Source organism: Talpa occidentalis, unplaced genomic scaffold (genome assembly GCF_014898055.3).
Source record: "Talpa occidentalis isolate TD23 unplaced genomic scaffold, MPIMG_talOcc4v2.1 talOcc4.12, whole genome shotgun sequence".
Taxonomy (NCBI): Eukaryota; Metazoa; Chordata; class Mammalia; order Eulipotyphla; family Talpidae; genus Talpa; species Talpa occidentalis.
In genome coordinates, this window is record NW_023601212.1 from 63,535,511 (window position 1) to 63,561,198 (window position 25,688).

The following is a 25,688-nucleotide window of genomic DNA, read 5'->3' on the forward strand; positions in this document are numbered from 1 at the left end:
CAGGTTCTTTATTTATACTTTTTTTTTAGCAAGCCATAAGATTACATTATCATGTGCATAGAAACAAAGCAGAAACAATCAGGGCATCCCTTTTCCCATAGATTTTTGGCCACTATGTGCTTTCAGCAAGAAGGCAACCTTCAAGGTTAATAAAAAACTAAGCCTTACACTAGAACTCACTGTTTCAGCTAAACAATAACCTAAGACAGTAGATAGCCGCTGGTACATCCCTATCAGCTAAAGCCTAAGCAAGAAAAGACTTTTTTTATACGCATGGCCTTCAGCCGGGGACCGGCTGCTACTCAGCTATCAGAACTTTTTCTTCCTAGAAACTCCTTAACTCAAATAGCTTCATTTAAAAACTTACAATCCACTGCCCAATATACCCTCTAATAAATTTTTCTCTCTCTATGACCAAGAACAAAAAGCAAAGGGATGCCAAATCTTCAGCCCCAAGGTGTGAGGCCCTTTAGTTTCGGCCCCACGGTGTGAGGCCCCCTCTCTTAGCTGCTTGTCAGTATTCTATCTGGCTGGGGAAACAAGGCCCCCTGCAGCACCAAATGAACAACACAACCTCTCACTGTCCAGGCACCATGCCACCACGACACCGGGTCAGACTGGAGGACGCAGACCAAAGCACTGAGGCAATGACCAGGCAGTTCAGAGGCCTCTCTTGGGCAAGTTCACTGTGGCCAGGGTGGAGCCGACAGTGCACGCAGGTAAGTCTCCTTTCAACATCCCCTACCTTCCCAGGTGGGAGCCTACTCCTAAACATCCACACAGGCCCTTCCTGTGGTTGTGAGGGAGATTTAGCACCCGCCATGGCAAACAGGTAGTGCAGCAACCAGATGTGTTTTCTGTTTTGGTTTGGTTTGATTTGACTCTGTATGTGGTGTTTTATAAACACCTTATTTTAAGTGCTTTGTTTTCTATGATGCAGGTGTGCCCCACCTCTCCCTAATCTTTGTCCCTGCAGTGTCTCTTTAATTCACATTACCTGAAAGTATTTGGGTGTATATCCTGTGCTCTGGAGGAAGCCGTGGGGAAGAGGGACTATAATGCTTTGGAGATGATGATAATAGTATCAGTTATAGTAGCAGACTTTAGCAGATTTTATCCTAAGAGTTTGCTTTGATCTATCATCTAAACTTTAAAGCAGGCAGAGCCTAGCTGGTTGGGGTTCTGCTGTTCATATCCCTTTAGACCTTTCTTACTAGTTCTATGTCCCCCATCCCACACCCCAGTTTCTACATAAGCAGGTGTATAAACTGGGCACTTAAGGCTTTTTTTCAGAGGACTGACATCAAGTTACCAAAACCTGGTAACTTTTCCCTACCCCTTCCTGCCAAAGACTGATTGATGACAGGATGATATGCACTTCAGAGCCCCACAAGCCCCCAATCACAGAGCCCACAGGATCAATCAGGCTGGGACTTTGCCTCTTCCCATCCCTGTCACACTTGAGTACCTCATCTCACTTATGAAAAAACTGAAGCCCAAAAATCACTCACCCTGGTGCACAAAATGGCAAGTTGCAGGACTTAGGTCTGCTTGAACTTCAGAGGACTTTCCAAAATCTTGTTAAAGTATGACAGGGAAAAGCATATGTAAAATAAGGCCTGGACTCTTTGTTTTTATACATAGCAGGTCAATCATTCATACAGGACCAGTACTAGAGAGTTTCTCTCTTTTTATCTCCCTTTCCTTCCTTTCCTCCCATTTAAAGACATTTTACTTGGGAAAACTGTGGACACAGAAAAGGGTCTGATTGAGCAACAAAATATTTCCCTTTTGTAAAGATGCTGACTAAGGGTTTAGATGTATTGTTCTAGAATCTCATGGTGGTAGATGTATTGTTCCACGTAGTCAACAAACTTGATCAGTCATGTCACCATATTGGCAAAGAAGACAACTCACAGCTGAGCTAGTTTTTTTGATATTTAATATTTGTTTAAAACAAATAGTTGAATAAAAGCTGACTCAGTCAGAGATTCAATCTATTGTAGGCTGTTCAACCTATAGAGAGTAGAGACCTACTCTGTGCAAGCACTGTGGTAGGATTTGGGGATATAGTTATGAACAAGACTGATGTTTGCAGTTATAACATAAAGAGGTGATTTCTTGAGGCAGTGGTGATGGGGACAATAATCACTGCTTTCCATGCTTTCTCATGATCTGTGACGATTAGCATGGCCAAGTTCTCCCAGGCAGTGTTGCAGGTCTGTTTTGAGTTCCATCAACCTCCATTCTTTATTATCACTCTTTAAAGTCACACAAAAGCACAGAGACAACAACGGGCTAATCATGACCATCCTCCCCTACACCCCTTTAAGTTAATTAAATTCTTCCTATATTGAAACCTAAATCCTTATCATAGTGGTAGACACAAGTACAACTCAAATGACTAACCAAAATCCCAAAGACAAAGATTCTATAATATTGGAAAGTCGTAACAAAACTGAGAAAATGGTCTGGTTTCTCCTGTGTTTATAATATACTGTAGGTGCCTTGAATGCTTTCCCACCTCCTAGAATTTGCTATATCTTGAGTGCTTCATAGCTACCATTTTTACTGTGATTTCAAACACAAATACAATTCTTTCTAATAATAATAATTTTTTTAAATCTGCTGTTTTAAAGACTTTTATTATGGCATTTATTTTCTTTTTAAAATAGTAATTTCTTATAAATATGCAAAATATAATTTAATTTTTTTCATATTACTCTTTAAAAGTATAGTTATTATTTTCATGATTTGACAGATGAGAAAACTGAAGTTCAGAGATTTTAAATTACTTGTCTGATATCATGTAATTCTTGTTTTCACTGTGTAAGTTAGTGGTCAATAACTTTACTTGAATGGATGTTTTTATTTTCTTTCACTTTTTTTTACTTTAGCATGTGTCCAGGAGTATATTTTATTCTCTTGTTTAGTTTCTATTTTATTCTACCTCAGTTAAAAGAAAAAAAATCAAAGAAAGCCTAGCTTGTTTTTTTTTTTGTTTGTTTTCTTACTATGTAACATTACCTTAAAATTTGGTTATAAGGATCATAGCATTTTAATAGTTTCCACTCTGCTTCCGTAATTGGACAATTATAGGAAATGGCCCTTTGTTTCTGTTTCACTGATCAGTAAATTCTTATAATAATTAATTGTTTTTGCTCTTAAGCTGAATTAATTAAAACATGATGTTGAATCAAAGTTATTGATACTGAAATTAGGTCAACTTTATTATCAATTATAACATAGCAGCTATTTATATATTAAATATATATGTCAGTTTAACATTCAGTTTAAAAGAACAACATTTCTTGAAAAATTAGCTTGCAAACTCTATGGAGCAAAAAATATGTCTATTTTGCTTTCATGAATGTAAGTGTAGCACCTGACACAGAGTTGGCATTACCTTGAGGGCATCAAAATCTGAGTGGAAAAAGACAGGTAAACAATGAAGGAGGTGGAAAAGGTTGGTGTGGAAAACCAAATGAACAGCAAATAAAATTAGCCAAAAAGGCTTAGTTGAGATGAAGGTTAAAATTACTGACCTTTGAAAAGGAAATTCTGAACTTTAACTTCACAACTATACAGCTTTCCTTTTCCTGTATTTCCCTGCTCTAACAAAGTCTCTAATGTTCCAGCGTCACACAGCTGTGCTATGTGAATGACAATGATAGGGAGTCCTAGGTGAGATGCTAACGTCCAGTCAGTTTTACACCTTTAAAAAAAAAAAAGATTTGTTTATTTATACATACAAGAACTGGGGTACAGATCAGAGGTGTGGGAGGGTGAGAGGACTCACCAGAGACAGAGTGGGGAGCAGAATAGGCAGACTGACTGAAAAAACTCCTGAGGGGAGCAGCGGGTGAGATAGGAGAGGTCTGCTGTGTCATGTGGTTATCTCCCTGGTTGGCCGGGGATTGAACTCATGCTGCAGAGGCTGTGGACAGCTTCATAGTGCTGTACTTAACCCCTTGTGCCACGAGGGAGGCCCTCAGTTTTACACCTTTAAATAACTCCTTCCCTATAGGGTTATGTTGCTGTCAGTAAATGGAATTGTCAGGCTAGAAATTGGAATCTTGCTGATGGACATAAAGGGGATGATCTAGGGAGGAGAGCTAAGATCAACTATGGCTATAGGCACCTCAAGATATTGTGGGATCGGTTCTGCAGATACTCATTGCAATAAAGTGAATATCGCCAAAGGGCAAAGGGCAATAAGGCAAGGGATGCCTGTAAATAGATCAGAGAGCTAATAATCTGTGACCTCCTGGAGCTACATCTCTAGTGGGGTAGTTTGTCTTGTGACCAGTTGCAATCAAGTGAAACATATATAATAATATGTCTACTGGAAGCTACTGGAAGCTACTGGAAGACACAGCAGGCTACCCCAGGAGCTTTAGTCCACAAGGGATGGCGCTCAATCTGAGTCTCACAGGTTGAATCAGAGACAGAAAAACTTCTACCCCAATCCCAGACACAGTTGGAGTCTGACAGAGCTGAAGCAGTGGTGGTCAATACTCACTCAGGACCTGGGCAGAGTTAACCTGGCAGGAACAGAATGAGAACTTTGAATCCAGCAGGGAAGGGACTGAGAAGATGAACTGAAATTTGACCCAGTTTTGCGTAAAGAGGATATCTTAATTTTTCTATGTACATGAACATCATTCATAACTGGGAAAGGAGTGCCAGGAGGGAGAGATGCAAGAACTATGAGGAAAGGAAGCCAAATAGATATGAAGGGAAAAAAATCCCAGTTGTGCTGTACAGAACATGATTTATGCTATTTCTGAGCCACACACCTCTTATATGAAAAGAGATGTGTGTAAGTGTTTAGATGCGCTGTGTTGTGCTTGTGTTAAATCACTGGAGATGAGGTAACATAGAACATTCAAAAACACATTAAGAGAAAAGGAGCCAGACAGAAGTAAGAAAGACAGAAAAATTCAGGTGGTGCAGTATGGGAAGATGATGTCAGAGCTACTGTCACAGACCAGAGGGTGCCAAGCTGAAGTGGCACACTTAAGCAAATATTTAAAGTAATAACGATAACATTCAGTTCTGGCAGGGATGTTTTAAACTGGTCCTTTTAGACTACAGGTCCCCAAATAATGTCAACTCGTCTCATTAGAATGTTTATAAGAAAACCATAATCACCAGAGATCACCTGGAAATGCCAAAAAACACAAACAAAAAAAACCCCCAGCTAACCAAGGATTGATTCCCAGCCAGGGTCACTCTCTCTACGGTTCGCATGCCCTCCGCGTGCCTGTATGGCTTTTCTTGGGGACTCAGGTTTCCTCCCACATCACAAAGATGTGAATATTAGGTTCATAGTGTCATCAGTGTCTCATGGTCCTGGTTGAAGTGAGTTTTGGGTGTGTGTGTGTGATGCACCCTGAAATGGTCGAACCTGGCCAGGGCTGGCTCTTACCTTGACCATCAGCTATAGGGATGGCTGTGGCCACTGGGGACCCTCACCTAGAATAAGCAGGTTGGGAAATGAATGAATACAAAGATTATTTTATATAGTAGTGTTTTGTATCTTTATTTAGATCTTTCGTGGTGTTTTTGTGACAAGAAATATGCCATAGTCACTCTTGTTTAGCCTATGGTCAAATTGGTCTCATTATGTCATTTCTTAAATTTGATGTTTCTAAGAACCTATTAAATATGTTAACTGAGGATTATATAGCACTAGTGAGAGAAGTAGAGTCTTCCTGGAAAACAATTGAACCATATGTTTTAAGAACCTTCAAGTGTTCTTATATTTTGGACTAATAAATGCATCTTTCAAAGTATACTCTAAGGAAAAAAATATATATATACACATATATACATATACATACAAAATATTTAAAATATATGCATATATTCTTGTATATTTATATATAGCATATCTGAATATTAGTATAGAGAAAAATTAAAAATACATAAATTTCTACCAGTAAGGGAATGATTAGGAGTGGCATATTTATAAATAGAATGTCATGCAAGAATTAAATGTTCACAAGCTCTTTAGATTGTTATTTGAGATTGTTAGAAAGTAGAAAACAAAGTATATGGTTTTTCAGTTTTTAATGACATATAGAAGAGTCTACCTGAAAAAAGGGAAATTCAGCAAAACTATCTGGAATCAGCATGTATTACTTTTAGGAACTTTGTCAAGGTTTAATTTGTGAACAATAAAATTTATCAATTTAAATGCGCAAGTTGACAAATGTTTAGACTTGGGCAACACAATCAAGTATAAAATTTTGCTATCACCCTAAAACTTTACATTGTCCCCCTTTGCTTTCCCTTCCCCTGAACAACTACTATTTGTTTTCTGTCAGTTTGCTTTCCAACAGTTAGTGCAAACAGAATCCTTTGCTATGTAGGCTTCTGTGTCTAACTTAATGCTTTTATGATTCTTTCGACCAACAAAATATTTTGTTCCTTTATGTTGCAGAGTAGTGTTCTTCTGTGCAGACTGACTATAATTTGGTTTTCTCTTCACCAGTTATTGGAATTTTGGGTTGTTTCAAGTTTCTTTCATGAATAAAGTTGCTATGAACATTTGTGCACAAGTCTGTGTGGGTGTAGTTTTCATTTTTCTTGGAATTATTTGGTGTTAATAAGGAACTCTCAAATTCTTTTACAAAGTGGTTTTATCTTTTGTAGTGTTTGAGAGTTCAGTTGTTTCACATCTTCACAAATACTTGGAATTATTCATTGTTTTAATTTTAGTCATTTCTAGTGAGTTCAAAGTCATTTCTAGATTTCAAAAACTCAATGTATTTTTTTTAAGATTTATTTATTTATGCATACAAGAGCTAGGGTACAGGCCAGAGATGCGGGGGGTGACAGGATTCACCAGAGACAGAGTGGGGAACAAAACAGGCAGATTGACCGAAGACACTGCTGAGGGGAGCAGCAGGTGAGACAGGAGAGGTCTGCTGCACCATGTGGGTAGCTCCCTGGCTGGCTGGGAATAGAACTCATGCTGCAGTGGCTGCGGATCGCTTTATGGGTTGAGTCCTAACCCTTGCGACACCAGGGAGGCCTCAATGTAGTTTTAAAGTGTGTTAGCTTCAGGACTTTTGAGTATCTTCTCATAAACTTATATATGACCTAGGTATATTATTTGATGAACAGTATTCAAACCTCATGCTCTATTTATTGGATGGTCTTATTATAGTCGTGAGTGACCATTGTATATTCTGGATATGTACAGATATTTATTAGATATGTGATTTGCAAATATTCTTCTCAGTCTGTGACTTTAATTTTCTTAACAATGGTTGTTCGGGCAGCCTCGCAACCCAGCGCTCAACCGCTGCGCCACCAGGAGAGGCCCTAAACAATAATATTACTCAGAATTCAAAAATGATAAACACATGCAATTTGCAGCAACATGGATGGCGCTGGAAGGGATCATGCTCAGCAAAATAAGCCAGAAAGAAAAAGAAAAATACCGGATGGTCTCACTCATAGCAGGAATCTAGAAAACTTAAATAAGGGACCAGGAAAATGAATAACTATAAGAAACTGAAAATCAAAATCAAAAACAACTATGAACCAGAGACACTCTATGGGAGGTGGGGGGCGGGGAGGGGAGGGATTGGGGTCAAAATAAGGGGGTTGCAATTGTATGGGGAATATAAAAATAAAATTTATTTTAAAAAATAAATAAAATTATATTTCAATTAAAAAAAACACAATGTCTTTTGAAGGGAAAAAACCTAATTTTTATCAACTTTTCTCTTTAAGTTCATGTTTTTTTTTAAATTCTACTTCACAAATCTTTGCCTAACTCCAAGATATCAAGATTTTACCCTCTAACTTCTTTTGGAAAATTTTAAAATTTTAGTTCTTACATTTAAATCTATGATCTATTTTAAGGTAATTTTTGTATATGAAATTACATAATGATTTTTCTATATGCCTTTTATTATGTTGAGAAGTTCTATTTTATTCTTCATTTTGGGGGGATTTTTTAAAGTCATAAGTGGGTGTTGTATTTATCAGATGCTTTTTCTGCAACTGTTGAGATAATCATTTATTGGGCTTTTCTTTTTTAACCAGTTAACATGGTAAATTGCTTTTTTGAATTGCTTATGTCTTTTTTGTGTGTTTGATTTCAAATTTGATTTGCTAAAAGGTTGTTAAGAACTGTTTCATCTATGTTATGAAAAATAGAAATCTTAGTTATTTTTCTCATAGTATAATTTTCTGGTCTGGGTTTTAGGTTAACTAGCTTCTTAAAAATGAGTTGGGATATGCTCCTTTTATTTTCTGTAAGAGATTGTATGAATTTGATGTTAGTTCTTGGTAAATGGTAGAACTAAACCATGAAATTCTCTGAATTAGGAATTTTCTTTGGAGGGAGTTTTTTAAAATTATAAATTCAATTTCTTTCAAGGTAAAAGGTTTTTCACCTTATCTTTTTTATTTGTGAGTTAGGATAGTATTCTTTTTTCAAAAATTGTCTTCCCATTTTATCTAAGTTATTGAATTTATTGCCATAGAGCTGTTTATAACATTTCCATATTATCCATTTAATATATTTGTAGGAACAATAGAGGAACTGTTTCCTCTTTCATTATTGGTATTTTCAAGTTGGTATTGTCTATTTTGCTGTTTTCTGTTCCTTATTATTTCATTCCTCCTACCTACTTTTGGGTTATTCTGCATTATTTAAAAAATATCAGTAAACAATTGATAAGGGACTGATCACAAAGATCTACAGAGAGCTCACTCAACAAAAACAAAAACTCAACTCAACAAAAATAAAGTAAGCAATCCAATGAAAAAAATGAGCACAAAAGCTAAAAAAGATACTTCTCTAAAGAGGAAATGCAAATGGCATTTCAAAAAAATGAAAAAGTTCAACATCACTTATAATCAGGGACCTGCAAATCAAAAACACAATTAGATAACATCTTACACCAGTGAGAATGGCACATGTTAAAAAAAAAAAAAAACTAGCAAAAACAAATGTTGGTTAGTATGTGGAGAAATAGGAACTCTCCTACACTGCTGGTGGGAATGCAAACCGTTGCAACCACTATGGAAAGCTGTGTGGAGTTTCCTCAAACTACTAAAAATGGAGCTACCATATGACCCAGCAATTCCACTCCTAGGAATCTACACAAAGAACACAAAACATTAACTCAAAAGGATACCTGAACCCCTATGTTTATAGCAGCACTATTTACAATAGGTAAGATAAGGAAACAACATAAATGCCCCAAAATAGATGACTGGATCAAGAAGAGGTGGTACATATACACAATGGAATACTATTCAGCAATCTAAAAAGATAAATTCATGCCATTTGCAGCACCATGGATGGAGCTGGAAATAAGCCAGAAGGAAAAAGAAAAATATCAGATGGTTATTCACTTATAAGATGAATGTAGGGGAACCAAATAAGGGATCAGAAAAAAAAATAAATAAAAAACAACATTAACAGGCAACTGTAAATCAGAGACATTCTGCAGGGGAGGGGGAAAGAGAGGAATCAAAACAGGGGAGGGAAGAGCACAAGGGACTATGGAGATGGTGCACAGGTGAATCGGTGGTGGGATTCTTTGTGGACTACACCTGAGAGGAGAAAGTAAACATTGTACAAAAAAGGAACAATTATGTAAAATATAGATAAATATATAAATTTTAAAAAATTCAATAAACAATAAACAAATTTCACATTTGAGGCACACTAAGACTATCTCTTTTGAGGTTACTAAAGGAAAAAGTTTCACTTTGAAAAGATAAGTCTTGAGAAACTGAGAAGTTTTTTCAAGAACATTAGCGGTTCAATTAAATCAGACACATTTGGTTTCTTCTGGAAAAAAAAGTTACCAGAGTAACTGTCATTGGCACAAAGGGCCAAGAAAAGAATGTATTTGTTTTCTCAATTCAATTTTTTATATTGCATCTTCTCAGTATGTCTCATAAACGTATGTAACTTTTTTTCAAATTAGGAAAAAAGGAATGACAGGAATGCTCTTTACTGCTCACCTCCTGAGAATATCTTGACAAAAACTGATGAACAATTGTGAAGTGCCCTGTGAATAGAGCGGTGAAGTGTAATTGGCAATATGCTAATTAAGAAAGCATCAAGAGTGTCAACATATTAACATTGAGAGTCCCCCATTTACCTAAGAATGATTATGCTTCATAATTGAGATGTTGTCATTATTCTTCAAAGCAACATGTGTTTGTAGAATGTGCTCCTGTGCAGGGCACCAGTCTAACAAAGAGGTCCCTGCTTTCCACAAGTTTTCATATCTTCATTGGGGATTGAGTGCACATGAATATGAAGGTAAGGGGTGCAAATTGTCACAAGCTAGGTGCCCAATGGGTAGTATAGAACTTTAGAAACTCAAAAGATCACAGAATATAAGTGCAGTGATCACAGATCAAGGCTGTAGGGAGTTTCACAAGGGAGAGGAAATTTCTTTAGATATTAAAGTCCAATTACAGAAGGAAAAACTGAAAAAAATATAAACACAGCCAGAGGGATCAGAATAAGGAAATATGCAAAAGGAAGAATGCCTGTAATGCACTTTTGAAATAAGCACAATTATAGTTTGCAAAATGGAGTAAAAGAAAATGCTTGGAGAGAAATCATCAACCCCCTAAAGTGTGTTTTATGTGAAGTGGTTTGCACTACTTTGCACATAATTGTTGGGCCCATGGTGTCTTTGTTAGGGTGCAGGGATTATCATACTAATTTTATAGCAGAGAAAGTGGAGACTCAGAGAAGGAAAGGACTTGCTCAGAATCACAAATGGGCAACTTTAGTCTTTCAATTCAACTCCAAGCTGTCATCATATGGTCTGACACTTGCGAAAACAACCTAAAAGAATTGGGTTTTATTGTGTGAGCAATACAGGAACACCGGTGGTTTGAACACATGGAGGGATATGCACAATGAGAGATCTGGGCAGAATTCTGTAGGATGAATTGGAGAGGGGAAAAGGAAAGAGGGAGGAGGGTTGTATGCTCACTCCTGTATAAGGTTACTTCTGTTAGAATAGAACCACCGAAAATGAAACGGAGAAGGTATAAAATACTTGGCCAGTCAACTTGGAAAGGCCTGGTTTTAAAACATTTTTACAAAATTGAGATTTTATTGCTCTTAAAAAGACAAATAGGGAGGATTTTTTGTGTGTAGATAAAAAGAATGAGAGGGAAAGAAGGATAAAGTTGATTTAAATATTTTAATAGTGGACAATTGAGACAATGACACAATACAGAAATAAAAAAATTTGGCAGGGATGGGATGATTGAGAAAGAAAAATAATATGTTTAACATTGGGTAAATTAAAATTGAAGAGCAGGTGAAGTATCTGGCAGGAATCACTATCAATAGTAGGTCACAGAATTCAGTATAGTGTTGAAATTTATAAGTATCCATGAATGGAATATGTAAGTAGAGGTCAAGGTTAAGACTCTTTTTGGAATTCTCCTTTTATGCCTGATCCTTCTAAAGGATTGGCTCTGCCTTTAATTGCTCCTGCCTTTAATTGCTCCATATCATGAAAGAGAAGTCAAGTATAATGCTTTGGAATGGTGACGAAAAGTTTTGGAAAATCATAAGGCAAAGCTTTGAAACAATAGCTGCTGTGGCAGCCAGCATCAATTAAATACTTTACTACAAAGAATTCACATTTGTTGAGTGCTTGCAATATACTGGATGTTTTTCCTACATTGACAGACCTATAAACAACATCATGGTGGAATCTTGTCACCGAATCACACAGATGAAAAGAACCGTGGAGACTATGCCAAACATACATTTTCGAGACAAAAAAATATGGACCCAGGAAAGTTACATGATTTTCTACCTAAAGAGTTGTAAAAGAACATTCTTGTTTTGATTTAATCATTATCCTGCTTTAAAACTGATCAGGACTGTGTAATTTTACAAAACCCTTTCTGGGTATGATAGCATATTTTGGAATTACATTTGGTAAGAATGACTTCATAATCCTGGCTCAACTTTGCTCCTACCCCTACTCTTCGGCATGAACAGGATGGTACCAAGTTTACCGCCATCAAACATTTCTGCTATTCTAAATATTGGGCAGTTTTCTTCAGGGCCCCTAAAGGTTGGAACCCTGTAGCCCATTTTGAACTATTTATGGTATTTATGCTCCTCTTTCCTTCCTTATTACCAATTTCCAGACTGATTTCAGCCCTGAAGGAAACCTTTATTTTTAGAAAGTTCTAAAGAAAATCTGTTCAGCTATTTTTGACTTTTTAGAGTGAGTAAAGTCAATGACTTACTGCTACTAAAAAAAAAGTTTAAGTGCTTTATGCTTTGGATACTCAAATATTTGAATATTGTCTTCCCATGGAAAGTTCTAACTTGGCATGCTTTAGTTCTCAGCAAAACTCAGGTACTATGCAGAATTTGACAATATTGGTCCTGTTTTAGTTAAGCTTAGTTTTTATTCTGCATAACAAATTGCTATAAACATTGTTGTGCAAGATTCACTGTTTGCTAGGTCAGTTTCTGTGGTGAGAAGTTTGGGTGCAGGTTTGTTGGGGTCTCTGTTCAGACCTCAGAGACTGTCATCAAGGTGTCAGCAGAGACCGCAACTCTCCTCTCAGTGGTCCTCTTCCAAGTTCATTCTGGTGGCTGGCAGAATTCAGTCCATGTCAGTCTAGAACCCTAGCCCATGTATCTTGGCTAGCTGTCAGTGAGAAACCACTCTCAGCAACTCAGCACCATCATCCTTGTAAGCAATTCCCACCATGGCTATTTGAATTCTTTCTTCAAAGTCAGCTAGAGAAAACTCTATGCTCTTAGAGGCTTGCCTGATGGAGTCAGCCCTCTTTGGGTCAAGTCAACTTGACTACACTTTGACTACAACTGCAAGATCTCCTTGTCATGTAATGTGCTACAATAAGGGAAGTGTATCTCATTGTAGTCCCAGGTTGCCACCCCACTCAAAGGAAGGGAATTATATGAGGATGAGGGTCACTCGGAGTCACTTTAAAATCCTACCTACCACAAGTCCTAAATTACCCTATCAAGTCCTCTGCCAAAATCTTAGAGTCAAATTTGATTGCATAGCTGAAGCATAGAATTCATGTTTTTCTATCTTGCTGTAGAGAATTAGAAAGCAATGTATTTTTTCAGAACCTCTCCCCTTCTAGACCTGATATCCATCCTTCCTTTTGATCTTCATCTTAACTCATGCTGATCCAGCTGATTTTCTCAATGAGAAAACAGCTGAGAAGAGAATTTGCAAGGGAGTGAAATAAATTGTATGGTATGTTTCAGTGAATATTTGCTTTTTAAAAAAGAGAACATAGCCACAGCCATATTATAATCAATCAAATAATTGCCAGACTCTAGGATTTTCCCTAGGGTTTCCAAGCATGTTCAATTCAATTCAACAAACATTAAGTACCCACTAAATACCAGACTTTGGTTTAGACTGTGGGACTGCAAAAATGAATGGGATGTCTCTGCCTTTGGGACATTCATGGTCTAGCTGGGAAGCAGAACAGCACATACAATCTGTTATGAAGGTGTACCTCAAAGCAGGTATGGAAGAACTAGGCATATAGGCAATGCTGAGCTGCCACTCAGTGTGACTAGAGAGTAGAGAATTTGGGGTAAACAGTGGCAATCAGGTAGGGGGGGTGGATGTAAATTTAGGGCAAGTTGTAAAGTGCCTCAAAGGCCAAAATAAGTAGTTGGGATTTTGTCCTGTTGTTTATAGGGAGGCCTCTGAAGGAAAGGATTAAATTTATGTTATGCTTTGAGTCTAACACATTCTTTTAAAAATTGAGAGAAATACACATAACATAAAATTAGCTGTTCTAAAGTGTATCATTCAGAGACATTTTGTGCATTTACAGTGTTGTACAAGCACCATTTATTTCTACTTGCAAAACATTTTTATCACCCTAGGAGAAAACACCATATCCATTAAGTAACCACCATCTATTCCCAACTCCACTAATATGCTTTCTGTCTCATGCTTATTCTTACAAGTATTGCTTATTCTGCATACTTATTTCATGCAAAATGAATCATGCAATATGTCATCTTTGTAGCTCGCTTCTTTTACTTATATAATGTTCTCATCTAATGTGTAGCCTGCATTAGCACTTCATTACTTCTAGTAGCTGAATAATGTTTTGCTGTGTGCATTTACCAGATTTTGTTTATCCTTTCATCTCTGGATGGGCATTTGACTTTTTCCACCTTTTGACTATTGTGAATAATGCCTCTATAAATATTTGTATATAAGTTTCTGTGTGAGCATATCTTTTTGTTTCTCTTGAGTTCATTCCTAGGAGTGGGATTGCTGGATCACATGCTGATTGGATGATCAGCTTTTTTGAGGAACTGCCAAACAATTTTCACAATGGCCACAACAATTTACATTCTTATCAGCAATGTACAAGGCTTCATATTTATAACTAACACTAGTTATTTCTTTCTTTATGGTAACTATCCTAGGGGATACAAAGCAGCCTATTAATTTTAGCTTCCCTATTCTGAGCACAAATCATTTTGATGCAGAGGGAGGAACACTGCAGCCAGGCAAGTCTCCACACCCTCGCCAACATTTGTTGTTGCTAGTTTTTTTAATATGTGCCATTCTCACTGGTGTAAGATGGTATCTCATTATAGTTTTGATTTGCATTTCCCTGATTACAAGTGATGCTGAACATTTTTTTCATATGCCTGTTGGCCATTTGCATTTCCTCTTCAGAGAAGTTTCTTTTTAGCTCTTCTGCCCATTTTTTGGCTGGATTATTTTCTTCATTTTTGTTGAGTCTCATCAGCTCTTTGTAGATGTTTGTGATCAGTCCTTTATCATTAGTAATATCACTAATTTTCTATGGAGTATTTGTGTTAGCAGATAGTGGCAGAAGGAACATGACCTTCTAGATCTTGGTTTTGTATTTCCAGACTGTATGTACTTTTAATTGCAAAGAAAAAAAATACCATTAAAAAGAAAGAGGTCCTTAGCTAAACCCCTTAAGGTCTATCCATCTTGCGTTGTAGACAGATGTTGAGGTATGAAACTTATTATAAACCAATGCTGCCTCAATTATAAATAATCTGAAAATTTTCTCCCAAATTCACTTTATGAAACCTAATATTTACTTTCTTCCCTTTTTGTTTTTGTCTCTTTAAATACAACTTTGTAACCCTTTTGTGGAGGCCAAGTGATCTAATGGGACACTGTAATCTGCCTTCTTTCTTTTTTTTTTTTTACATCTAAAAGAAATTTTTTTATTATAAATTTTATTTTTATATTCCCCATACAATTGTGATCCCCTTATTTTGACCCTAAGCCCTCCCCTCCCCACCTCCCCTACCCCCCATAGAGTGTCTCTGGTTCATAGTTGTTTATTGATTTTGATTTTCACTTTCTTATAGTTATTCTTTTTCCTGGTCCCTTATTTAAGTTTTCTAGATTCCTGCTATGAGTGAGACCATCCGGTATTTTTCTTTTTCTTTCTGGCTTATTTTGCTGAGCATGATCCCTTCCAGCGCCATCCATGTTGCTGCAAATTGCATGTGTTTATCTTTTTTGAATGCTGAGTAATATTCCATGGTGTATATGTACCACATCTTCTTGATGCAGTCATCTATTTTTCTTAAAGGAAGGTGATATGAGCCTGGTGTCTAAAACTACTTGTTGGGCCTCCCCTGGTGGCGCAGTGGTTGAGCGCCGGTTCATTTCCCGGCCGCCGGCGAGGGTCCCACAAAAAAAAATAAAAAAATAAAAAAAAATAAAACTACTTGTTACAGCCAGGTAATATAATCTGAGTTGACTGAATGATATACTAAACCACTCCCTAAATTCAGTGACATAATACAATAAAAGTATATTTCTCACTTGTGTCATATTCGGTGAGGAGCTCCAAGGTGAATGGGAAGATATACTCTGGTATTTTATAGACAAGGAAATGGTAGAACCTATAAGGAAAATACACTGCTGCAAGTCATCACAAATCAACTGCTTAGCTGAAGTAAAAAGTCTTTGGTCAGTGTCCTTCTTAAGCATTCATTCAATAGAATCACAAGTGCCAGCATTCTTGGGAGAAAAACTTACTTGACACTACTTTGAGACCAAAGATAAGATAATCAATCTCAACTTTTTTAATGGAACTTATAGAAAAACTATTAAAGAAATTCTTCAGAACCTTGAAAAACAATAATGTCTAAAGAGCACAGAGTGAACATTTAATGAGAAAGACAGAAAAGAGGAAGAGGAAGACAAGGATAAAAAGAACAGGAAGAAGGAGAATATGAAGGAGAAAGGCCAGCCTAGGAGCACACACAGAAAGTTTCTAGAACTTTCTGTTCTAAGGAGAACAGTCCCTGGCCAAATATTGTAGAAGGCAAAGACTCCCCTTTGGGCCATCTGCCCCTTCTGTGGTGTAGTTCTCCTAATGTGCAGAGTGCCATTGGTGTCTCCAGTCCTGTCAACAGTGATACCCTCCTTCCACTCTCTGGTCAGTCTGATCACTTCATCTCCTTCACACAGACTACTACAGTCATACATATAGAGTGCTGATTATGTATACTTGTTGTCTCTTTTACTCTTCACATAAACTATCAACTAACTTCTTATATTAAGTGAGAAAATTGAGACCAAACAGATAAGGCTACCAATACTAAGCACCTCCTATGTGCCAGATGTTTTACATACATGATCACATTTTATGTTACAGTCTTGCAAAATAGTATTATATCACCTCCCTTTAAAATAGGAGACAATTATAAATCAGAGACATACTGCAGGGGAGGAGGAGGGCGAGGGAACAGAGGGAGGGAGGGAAGAGCACAGGGGACTGTGGTGATGGTGCACAGGTGTCATGGGGAAGGAAATTCTATGGGGACTCAATCTGAGGGGGTGGGGGAAGCAAATATTGTTTAAAACAAAACAAAACAAAACAAAACCCGATGAATGTGGTAGCTCAATTTTATTAGTTTGGATGCTTTCAGCTGAGTTTTTTAAAATCTCCAAGACAAATGGCATAAACAATGAGCAAACAACAGAATATTTATTTTCTCTCTTAAGATGAAGTCTAGAGATGGAGAAGTTCCAAAGCTTGTTTATTCAGTAGCTCGGCAATGTCATCCAGGACCCTGTGTCCATACATCTTTCTACTCTGTCATCTACAGCAGTTTAGCGTGTGCTCCTAGACTGGCTCCTCTGATGGTTCGAGACACCTCTTGCAGTGCAATATCCAGAGGCAAAAAGTGAAAGTTCTAAATGTGTGCCCCTTTGTAAGAGTGAGGAAAGGTTCCCAGAATCTTACCAACAGACATCCTTTAACTTCTCTCCAGCCCAAACTGTGCAACATTACCATCCTAAACTAATCACTTTCCAAGAGTAATGGAGTCACCATGTTTAGCTTAGACCAATAAGGACTGAACCTCTTATGACATTGCTGTCCCCCAAGAAGGGAAGAAGTAGCTTTTACATTCAGAGCCAGTCTTCTGCTTTCCCATGAGCTCAACCTTGCTATGAGTCTTGTTAAAGAAATAAAGTGTTTGGGAAAGGAATTTTCACATTGTTTTAGGGTGTTATTTTGAATGTACAAAGATTCCAAGTTGGTTAGTGAAAACCACATGGCAAAATATTTCAATTTCTGACAGATTAAGAGCCACTTGTGTTATCTAATGGTGGATTTTAAACGACTTTAGAGTCATCTAGGTCAGTCCCCTGTAACAATGTTTGGCTTCCTTCCACACCATCTTGGCTCTCTAGCCTGTGTTACAACACTACTTCCAGTCCATTCCCTTTTGGGACAATTCTTTTTGTTCAAAAGTTATTTCTTATTTTAAGTGGAAGTTGCTATAACTGATAATGTCTTAGACAGAAATGTGCTGTGTAGGGAAAAAAAAAAACCACATTTTTGGAATCAGATAAAGGTTGCTATCTCAAGTGTGCCAATGATTGGTTATAGGGTTGTGAGCCAGACTATCTGAATTCAATTCCCACATGTGCTGTTTACCAATCGTAACCTTAGGAAATCACATAATTCATCTTCCCCAACCCAGGCTTCCTTTTTCTTTTCTGCAAAATAAGTCCTATAGTGCTATCTCTTTGAGTCAGTATATATAAAGCCTGAGGACTGAGACAATAAATGATGCTTCAGCTTATTAAAATTAGCTGTGAGGATTTATGAAAAAAAATTGAATTCTGATACTGAGTAAAGTGGATATAATTATGCCTATCTCTGAGGTTTTTAAAAATAATTAAGTGAGGCCATGAAGACAGAGAACTCAAAAGGGTTTAGCTTCTCTTCCCATTTCACTTAGTAGTTGTCCTGTGAATATAGTCTGTTCCATTAACTCCCATTTCCCAAGATGCTAGAAGAGCGAAGGTGACAGGATTGGCAGGGGGCGGGGGAGGCAGGGTGGGATGGGAAGGGGTTGTGAATCCACAGCTTCTCTGTGGATCCCTTGTTTCTACAGAGAGCAAATCTGTTGTTCTGGGTTCTCACTACATTCAAGACTCTGAGTAACTAGACCATAAGTTTCTCAAGACAGGGCCAAATCTTATTCATCCTTTTACCTTCTGTGCACAGTTCTTGCTCAATTAGTGCTCATATTTATAATACATATATTATATACTATATATTAATTTATAACTGAATTAACTTGTCTAGAAGTCTGCAATACCTATTCCCTTTTCTTCCTAACCAGAACCTGGTGTCCTTTTCATCTTCCAAAATGCCACGACCACCATCACAGTGGGCAGGAAGGATTGAATATCTCCAATTTCTGCTCCCTGCTTTCCTTCACCTTGACTGGGGCCATGTTTTCAGCTCACTATGCAGGTTGGCATTATATGAATACTGTTTTAAGTAGATTAACTAAATTCAAAGTTTGATGACTGTTGTTCCTAAACATGCTTTGCCCAAATCACTTATTTTTGCCCTTCAAATGTCATATGGAATATGGCATAAGACATGTTAAATCAAATTAGTGATCAATTCATTTGCTACTATCTCAAGGTAAGGATTGGGCCAGTCTAAGAGTTTCTGCATAATTAAAAATAAAAAAGAAACAATTCTTCAGTACCACTTATGCAGTCACCGTTAAGGGTTAATCTTAACATTTTTTGAGTGTCAATCAGGGACTGTCAAGGTCTGGCCCTAATTCTTGGGATAAATTTTGTATCCTCACTTGGTTTGTAGATGCTGATCTACTTTCGGCTCCCTGTTATCAGGTCAAAGAAGCCGGATCTCTACAGTGGCTTCACTGGGCTATGTGGGACTCCTACTTTTAATCATTGGGACACTTGAACTTCAATAACTTTATGAGGCCCTGCCTCCCTGGGAAAGAGGCACAAACCTTTTTCACTCAAGACATACCTTCCTGATGTAGGAAAATCCTGCTTATCTGAGGGACCAGAAATTTAGAAGCTTCACTGAATTGTTCTTTATTTTTGGGGGGTGGTGGGAGGAGAGGGAATAAAAATCTGATGAGTTGACTTCGCTTTTCTTCTAGCTGGGCTGGGATGTCTGTATAAACAGCCTTTCTTAGGACAATTTGGCAGTATGACTCCTGATCAGGAAGATGAGACTCATACGAATGTTTTTATTTCTCAGTCACCATCCGCACCCTCCTTCCCTTTTCCTGCCCTTTCTCTGAACCTAGACTAGACTTTGATTGGGGCTTTGTTTTGTTCCTTGGGCAAAAGTCTTGGGTCAGCTGAGGTCAGTGCTCATTTTATCTAAATCAGTTTGCCCTCCCTTAATCTCAATGGGAAAACTTCAACAAAAACACATTTACACATAAGACTTAGTTTTCATTCAGTTCTATATTGGCAAAGGAAGCCAGATCCTTATCCCTGGAGGCACTTAATCTCTTAAACAATGTTGTATTAATTTTTTTTCAAACAACTTCCACTTCATCATAAATAAATTGACTCTCTTGCTTCTAATACTGACTCATAAGCTTGTAGACTTGTAACATTTTAAGATGGACATTGTTACAAGTGTATTGTAAGAAGGCAGCATCATAGCATCAAGATCTGGGCTCTAGTCCTTACTCTGCTACTAGGTGTGACTTTGGGCAAATCTCTAAACTGCAGCCTCCTCATCTTAATAAATTGGGGATAGGATATTTTTAATTTTTCTGGAAACTCTAAGATTTAATGATTCAATTGACAGAAACTGAGTGGAATTCCAAGACCCACAAATAAGTCAAAACATAGCTACTGAGTTTATTTTAGAACTCATAATTTTCCAACACACTTAATAAAAAGGGAATACTCCCTCAATTAGCAAGTCTACAGTTATATTAGGGAGCAGTAGAAAACTTTAATCATGTCAGAGCTGGAAGGAACAGTAGAGGTTTTCATATAATTCATTCATTTTGTAGAGGGGGAAACTGAGGCAGGAAGAGGTGCAATGACTTGCCTAACTTGGTTACAAAAAGTCATTGTGGATTCTTCATTACCTTGACTTGATGCTATTTTTGACTCTTTATGTCACTACTCAGAAGGATTCTTTATTTATTTATCTTTTTTAAATATTAAATTTTATTTTTATATTCCCCCATACAATTGCAAACGCCCCATTCTGACCCCAATCCTTCCCCTCCCGCCCCCCACCCCCCAAAAAGTGTCTCTGGTTCATAGTTTTTTGTTGATTTTGATTTTCACTTTCTTATATTCATTTTCCTGGTCCCTTATTTAAGTTTTCTAGATTCCTGCTATGAGTGAGACCATCCGGTATTTTTCTTTTTCTTTTTGGCTTATTTCGCTGAGCATGATCCCTTCCAGTGCCATCCATGTTGCTGCAAATTGCATGTGTTTATCTTTTTTGAATGCTGAGTAATATTCCATGGTATATATGTACCACATCTTCTTGATCCAGTCATCTATTTTTGGGCATTTGGGTTGTTTCCAAAGCTTAGCTATTGTAAACAGTGCTGCTATAAACATAGGAGTGCAGGTGCTCTTTGGAATTGATGTTTCTGTGTCCTTTGGGTAAATACCTAGGAGTGGAATTGCTGGATCATATGGAAGCTCTATGTTTAGTAGGTCCAGAAATCTCCACACAGCTCTCCATAGTGGTTGGACCAGTTTGCACTCCCACCAACAGTGCACAAGAGTTCCTTTTTCTCCACATCCTCGCCAACATTTGTTGTTGCTAGTTTTTTTAATATGTGCCATTCTCACTGGTGTGAGATGGTATCTCATGGTAGTTTTGATTTGCATTTCCCTGATTACAAGTGATGTTGAACATTTTTTCATATGTCTGTTGGCCATTTGCATTTCCTCTTCAGAGAAGTTTCTTTTTAGCTCTTCTGCCCATTTTTTGACTGGATTATTTTCTTTGTTGTTGCTGAGTCTCATCAGCTCTTTGCAGATTTTTGTGATCAGTCCTTTATCATTAGTGTTGGGTGCAAAAATGTTCTCCCAGTTGGTGGGGTTTCTCTTTGTTTTTGTTATTGTCTCTTTTGCTGTGCAGAAGCTCTTTAATTTGATGTAGTCCCAGCTGTTTATCTTTGTCTTCACTATCACTGCTTTGGGTGATGTGTCTGTAAAGATGTCTTTGATGTGCAAATCCCGTAGTGTTTCGCCTATATTTCCTTCTATGTATTTTATGGTTTCAGGTCTTATGTCTAGTTCTTTAATCCATTTTGAGTTGATTTTTGTGTATGGTGTGAGGTAGTGGTCAAGCTTCATTCTTTTGCATGTAGCGACCCAGTTTTCCCAGCACCATTTATTGAACAAACTTTCTTTGCTCCAATGCATAGTCTTTGCTCCTTTGTCAAAGATTAGTTGACCATAAATCTGTGGGTTTATTTCTGGATTTTCTATTCGATTCCATTGGTCTGTATGTCTGTTCTTGTTCCAATACCATGCAGTTTTGATGATTATGGCTTTGTAGTATAGTTTGAAGTCTGGGAGTGTGATGCCCCCATTTCCTTCTTTTTTTTTTCAGTAGAGCTTTGGCTATTCGGGGTTTTTGGTGATTCCATATGAATTTCATCAATAATTGTTCTATTTCTTTGAAGAATGCCATTGAGATTTTGATTGGAATAGCATTGAATCTGTATATTGCTTTTGGTAGGATGGCCATTTTAATAATGTTTATTCTTCCAATCCATGAGCAGGGGATGTCTTTCCATTTCTTTGTGTCTTCCAGAAGGATTCTTTAAATAAAAGTTCCTAGCATCGTGTTTTGAATAATTTCAGCTTCTAAAAGTTCTCTCTGTTAGAAACAACCCCATTTGGCCATCATTTCTCTTTCCCATTAGGATTATCACCATAAACCAAGAAACACTATGGCAGATGATATGTGCTACAAATGTTAGAAGGATTCAAGTACATAAAATACCATCTTATAGAGGCCACAATGAATTCATGTCTGTCATCCCATTTCATTGGTTCACATGTACCAATTAGCTACTGTATGCAAACCTGAAAAATACCTTCTTCTCACAATTTCCCAAAGATTACCTTTACCCAAAGTAACTGGATAGCTGAACTAAATTTATTTTGGAAAAATAAGTAATCAGGACATTTGACTTTGGGAAGCTTATATACAATCAATACATAAAAGAATACAGGAATATAGGCCTTGTTTTTTTATGTATCCCATCCTAATTTTATCTGCTTGCAATATTCCTCAGACAATAAAGACAACTCTTTAAAATTTAGCAGGTCGTTTTTTTTATTTTATATATTTTTCACATCATTTTTCATTTTTGCACAATGTATGCATTTTCATCTTGGTTATATGCCCCATACAATTCCCACCCCCCCTTATTGTGACCCTAATCCCTCCTTCCCTCCCCCCCAACCCCCCATAGTGTGTTTCTGATTTATAGTTGCTTGTTTATTTTGATTTTACTTTATTATAATTAGTCTTTTTCCTGGTCTCTTATTTAGGTTTTCTAAATTCCTGCTATGAGTGAGACCATCCGGTATTTTTCTTTTTCTTTCTGGTTTATTTCACTGAGCATGATCCCTTCCAACTCCATCCATGTTGCTGCAGATTGCATGAGTTTATCTTTTTTGATTGAAGAGTAATATTCTGTCATGTATATGTACCACACCTTCTTGATCCAGTCATCTATTTTTGGGCATTTGGGTTGTTTCCATAGCTTAGCTATTGTAAATAGTGCTTTAGCAGGTCATTTTAGATTGGTTTATGGTCACATTAGATTCAGAGTTTTCCAGCAAACAAATAGTTGGCATCTTTATGAAAATCACAATCCTACTTCTAAATTGATACTATTTGATAGAATATTTGATAAAATATGTTTTCTATTTTCTAGTTTTAGAGTTAGAGTTATAGATATGTTTACATTTTCTAAATGATTATTTTATATGAACATCAATAATTGTGTAAAATGATATATAATATTATCATTGATAATACAGTGATAGCCTTAAGAGATATGGAAGTGCATGGGGCCCTTAGCTTGTGTTCAGAAATGCACATTTGTTTTTTATGGTCTTTGCACTAAAGACCACATGAATAGCATGGGTATCCATGCTAATCATGGATAGCATGCCAAATTTTACTAGCCCATCAGTCACCTGAGAACATATTGCTCTGGGTTTTGAAACCAGGTGACCAAACTAGCTATAACCATCGAAAGAAAGAGACTGAAATCTAAGACAGGGTTGTGGGACTTTAGTCCATGGAATTTTACTGCTGAAAGAGCTCTTTATTTACTTTAGCAATGATTAAATTCTGGGAGACATTTCTCCCAGGGTTGACAACCATAGATTAGTTTCCTAATTGGAATTTTGGGTCAGTTTGCTTACATTTACCTAAATAACAAAAACTTATTGATGTCATTCTTAGAGTTAGACAAGCGATACATTATGAATGAGTGGATAAATAATTAAGTAAGCAAAATTCAACCTTACACAGCACATTCTCCCACAACCCACTCCATTTCTGGGAGATAGCATAGTATGAAGTTAAAGAGAACAAGGTTTGGAGGCAGAGCAACTGTGGTTCGAGTCCAGGTTCATCATTATTTAGCTCTATGACTTGAACAATTCACTTAGTCTTCAGTTTCTCCATCTGTAAAATGAATATAATAGCACTTAGCTCTTATTTTTGTGAAATTTAAAGTAAGAGTGCATATAAAGCACTCAGGACGGTGGCTGACATATTGCAAATGCTCAGTAAATATTGAATCTTATTTCAGTGCATACCGTCCCCTTCCCTTCTATGTTTCTCTCTTTATCAGTTAGGATTGGTGTAGCTGCTATCACGGACAACACCTAAATTTCAGGGACTCAGCATGACAAGTTTATCACCTATGTAAAGTCCAGTCAGTGGGCTAGGAAGAAATTCTGCTCCATGCAGTAATTCAGAGATCTAGACTCCTCCCGTCTTGGATCTCCATGATCACCCATGGCAGGAAACAGAAAATACAGCCTGTGAGCAAAGTCAATCTATTGCCTATTTTTTATATAGTCCATGAACTAAGAATGACTTTGCCTATTGAAAATTATCATATTTTACAGTAAGAATGGCACATATCAAAAAACAAGCAACAACAAATGTTGGCGAGGATGTGGTGAAAAAGGAACCCTCCTACATTGCTGGTGGGAGTGCAAAGTGGTCCAACCACTATGGAAAGCTGTCTGGAGATTCCTCAGTCTACTAAAAATGGAGCTACCATAGGACCTGGCAAATCCACTACTGGGGATCTACCCAAAGAACACAAAAACATTTATTCAAAAGAACACCTGTACACCTATGTTTATTGCAGCACTATTTACAATAGGTAACACCTGGAAACAACCCAAATGCCCAAAAATAGATGACTGGATCAATAAGATGTGGTATTTATACACAATGGAATATTATTCAGCAATCAAAAAAGAAAAAGTCATGCCATTCATAGCAATATGGATGGTGCTGGAAGGAATTATGCTCAGTGAAATAAGCCAGAAGGATAAAGAAAAATATCATATAGTTTCACTTATAACAGGAATATAGGGGAACCAAATAAGACATCAGTGTAAAAAAATAATAACAGTACAAAACACAACAAAGCAAAAACAGACAATTACAAATCAGAGACATACTGCTGGGGAGGAGGAGGGAGAGGGATCAAAGGAAGAAAGGGAGTAGAACAGGAGACTGTGGTGTTGGTATACGGGAGCCTTGGGGAAGGAAATTCTATGGGGACTCAACCTGAGTCAGTGGGGGGGAAGAAAATATTGTTTAAAAAATAAAAAAAATTAAATTAAAAAAATAAAAAAGAAATTATCGTATTTTAAAAAATTATAAAAGTACATATACAATCCCCGTAATTTTGTTTCTTGACTTGCGAACACTTGCGAACACTACTGTCTTGCCCTTGAAGAAAAAGTTTAATGACTCCTTTACTAGGGCCCTAGAACACACTCTCTGCTGAACACTCTGCTTTGACCTACCAAATGAAGGTAGGGAAGAAGTGGAGGATCATACAGGAGATCTTTGTAAGGCAGCTCTGGAAATGGAGTGCATTATTCCCACCACATTCTTTGGTTAGGACCGAGTCAAGTGCCATGCCAACCTGCGAGGTACAAGAGGGACTGGGATATGTGCTTTAATGTATGCTCAATTCCCACAACTCCCCCTCACCCCCGCCAGTTTCACCCCTAACCCAATCATCCTGTTCTCTCATTTCCTCATAACCCCTTTGTAATAACCTCATGGGAATACTCTGGATTGTC

At 37.3% G+C, this 25,688-nt stretch overlaps 1 long non-coding RNA gene across 1 annotated transcript in view; it reads left to right on the forward strand.

Annotated features, from left to right (window-relative positions):
- The first annotated feature begins 393 nt into the window (after positions 1-393).
- The window catches only part of LOC129145505 (uncharacterized), a 90,468-nt gene continuing 65,173 nt past the window's right edge, over positions 394-25,688 (forward strand). The window contains exon 1 of the long non-coding RNA XR_008551174.1: positions 394-719. This is a non-coding gene — a long non-coding RNA (uncharacterized LOC129145505). The remainder of the gene's footprint in view (positions 720-25,688) is intronic.